The sequence below is a fragment of the Capra hircus genome, chromosome 7 (assembly GCF_001704415.2).
Source record: "Capra hircus breed San Clemente chromosome 7, ASM170441v1, whole genome shotgun sequence".
NCBI lineage: Eukaryota > Metazoa > Chordata > Mammalia > Artiodactyla > Bovidae > Capra > Capra hircus.
The window spans coordinates 80,118,488-80,121,801 of NC_030814.1; the positions used below are offsets into that span (position 1 = coordinate 80,118,488).

The 3,314-nt window shown below is 42.6% G+C and overlaps 1 non-coding gene across 1 annotated transcript; it reads left to right on the top strand.

Annotated features, from left to right (window-relative positions):
* On the top strand, positions 744-815 carry TRNAC-ACA. Its single transcript has one exon. It is a non-coding gene; the product is annotated as a tRNA-Cys (tRNA).

A 3,314-nucleotide genomic window follows, 5' to 3' on the forward strand; every position in this document is an offset into this window, starting at 1 on the left:
TTTTGGGTTAAAGAATGGACACTGGATATACCAAAATGTTATGACATTAAGCACAGCATGGTGATTAAAGGCGACAGTGTTGAAGCCAGAAGGACAAGGGTGTGGAAGTCTGTACCACCACCTGTTAGCTGTAAACCCACCTCAGATGCTGGAGTGAAAGTTGAAAACGATAATGCCTGCACCTGACTCCAAAGATGCCTCACTCCAGGACAGGCCCTCCTCTTGGGGGGCTCCCGAATCCAACCCAGAGGATGAGCATGGGGAGTAATAACTGCACAAATGATCACAGTGTCAGAGAAATGTGACCTAGGTACTGAGAAGACCGAATGGGAAAGCAGGTGGCTCATTTGTGAGGGGAGGACAGAGGACAGCTTCAGGAAGACTGAGAATTCGGAGCAGATAGTCAGGCATTTCAGGCAAAGATAAAACTGTGTTGAAAATTCTGGAATGCTTGTACCACTAGCTTGCAATGTGTAAGTACTTATTTATGATGTTGCATTAGAATGCTACATTTGAGGAACTTGGGCAGCGCCAGAGGATCACAGTTTATGGGTGCCCATCCCCCACCCCCGCTACCACCCCTGCAGTGATAACAGGGCAGCATTCTCAGCCCCTTTCTGCTCTTTGGGATACTTTATGATCTTGTCTTCTCTGCCTATCTCCTGCCTCATCACTTATTAAGAGGAGGGACTCAATCTGGACAAATTGCAGGGTATTGATTAGGCCATAGATACTTGTGGGCTTTCCTGGTAGCTCAGACGGTAAAGCGTCCGCCTACAATGCGGGAGACCCGGGTTCGATCCCTGGTTGGGAAAGATCCCCTGCAGAAGGAAATGGCAACCCACTCCAGTATTCTTGCCTGGAAAATCCCATGAACCGAGGAGCCGGGTAGCTTACAGTCCATGGGGTGGCAAAGAGTCGGACGACTAAGTGACTTCACTTTCACTAGTGGGCAGGACCCTTGTGTAAACATAATTATGGCTTCTGTCCTGATTTCTCAGGGATCTCTGTCCCCACTCTGGTCCCAGATGTTCCAAGGCATTGAATACTTTCCATTGACCATGCTGTGTGATTGCAAAGTTCCTCCTCTTGAAGATCCCTGTGAGGCCCGGGGCTCTATTCCATGAGTGGCATTATGTAGAGAAACTCCGTAAATGATGGCTAGATTGAATAATGTTCTGCGTAAGAGAAGTTCCATCCTCTTGCTTGAACTTGCTTAGACTTGGCATAATACTAGAAGCTGATGCTGGTTTTGACATATTTATGATTTAGACAGATAATGAGTTTTCTTGAAGGCATTACTGATATCTAGTGTGGATTATAGATAAATTAGATGTCACAGTTTTGACCTTTGTGGAATGACTTGACATGATTGACCTGTGTAAGTCAGCCAGTGCTTTCCAGCAATACTCGGCCCAGGTTTGAAAACCACATCCTAGTCTGTTCTGAGGCACCAGGAAAATTCATAACGCCTGCTTTTATAAAGCCAACTGGGATTTTAAATGATCCAGACATTTCCAGGTTAAGGATCTGGAGAAGATAACCTTCATCAGAGGAGGGTCCCAACATTAACAGGGCACCTGAAGCAGAGTCATCCTTTTACTGGTGCAGATTTCTACAGGTGTGGGGTGGAACTGGGGGGCAGCCTGACTGCTCCCTCAGTGGCATCTTCCTCCAAGCATGGCGACAGCTCTGTGGAGTGACTTCGGGGCTCATTCCTGCAGGCTCATCCCAGGTTTTGTCTCTTCAGTCCTCCCAACAACTCCAAGAAAACGTAGTAAATTCTGCATTTTATAACTGAGGAAATTAAACAGCATTAAAAAAAAAAGTTGCACCAAATGACACAGAATCGCTCAAAAGTGGACTTGGCAAAGAGAAAGCAAATCTTGGGGCTCCTAGACTCAAATCTTGTGATCCTGACCTCAAACTCTCTTTTATGTGTTTTTGTGTTTTTTTTTCCCCTGACTTTGCCCAGGGCTCACTACCTTCACCCAGGCAAGACTCTGCTTAAATATCAGAAAGTCCTGCCCTGACCTTGTTGGAAGAAATCCTCTCTTCCCAACCAGCCTTCTCTTCCCTTCCCTGGCTCCAGTTTTCTTTATAGCACTTACTACCTGACATGTTACATATTTATGTGTTGATTGTATGGGAACTCCAACTAGAACACAATCTTTATGAGACAGAAACTTTTTTCACTTTGGTATCCCAGTTCCGAAACAAAGTTCGGCACTTAGTCAGAAATAAACACTTGCTACATAAAAGAATGACTATTCAGTAATGATTAATTAGTAAGGGCTTCATTAGTGCTATGCATTCATTGATCAAATTCTTATACCAATCTAATAAGACATGCTATAATTATCAACATTTTGCAAATGAAAAAGCTGCCACTGAGAAAGGTAAAGAACCTGTCCAAAGCCATAGTTTATTAAGTGGTAGAATTTAGATAGAATCAAGGTCAATTTAACCACAGGCCCTAATTCTTTACCACACTCTACTTCCTGCACATTGAAACTTAACCTTCCAAACCCTCCTCCTCAGAATCTCTACCAAAGATATCTTTACTAAAGACCCTTACTTTTGGAAAACACTGAAAATAATCTCTTATGGATACTTTAATTTGAAAATTGTTCCCAAATTAAAGGATAATAAAATGCTCAAAGAAGCAAAGAGTGAGAAGAAATCAGTGACCAGATTGACAAGGTGTATGAACAGAGGAAAGCTGCTCAAAGATTTCACTCTTACTTTTGTTTTCATTTAAATGACTTCAGAGAAATAGTTTGAATTAGTTGATAAATTGACACATTTAAAAGCTTGAGCAATTTTAAAGTAATATCAGATCTTTGATAAATCAGTACTTGTAGGTATATTTGCCTGGGGATGTGGTTGCAGGGTTGAGGGGAGAGGAAGGCTTTCTGTACCCACCCCTCATCACCTCCTCACACCAAGATTGCCTTCTGGGAAATCTTGCTGGTACCTGGATTTACATCTTTAGCTGTGACTCTGTCTTCTGTTAAAATACATCTCCCAAAGGAGACCTTTGGTCTTCTCAATCTTTCATATGGATGTATCCAGTTGTTCATGAAAAAATTCTCTAATAGGGAGAAAGGTAGAGACCTCATGAGGACTTGCATTCCTGAGTGAGGACAGGGATCAGAAAGAGGGGAGGAGAGAGAAAATGGATCAACAGTTGTCTCCCTACTTGGGACAATCTAAAGTAGGCATTTAAATGAGTCTGGTAATGCAAATATCTCTGAAAATGAAAGTTTTTCTTTGTAAACTCTGCTAAAAAGGAAACTGAGGCATGTTTAAAA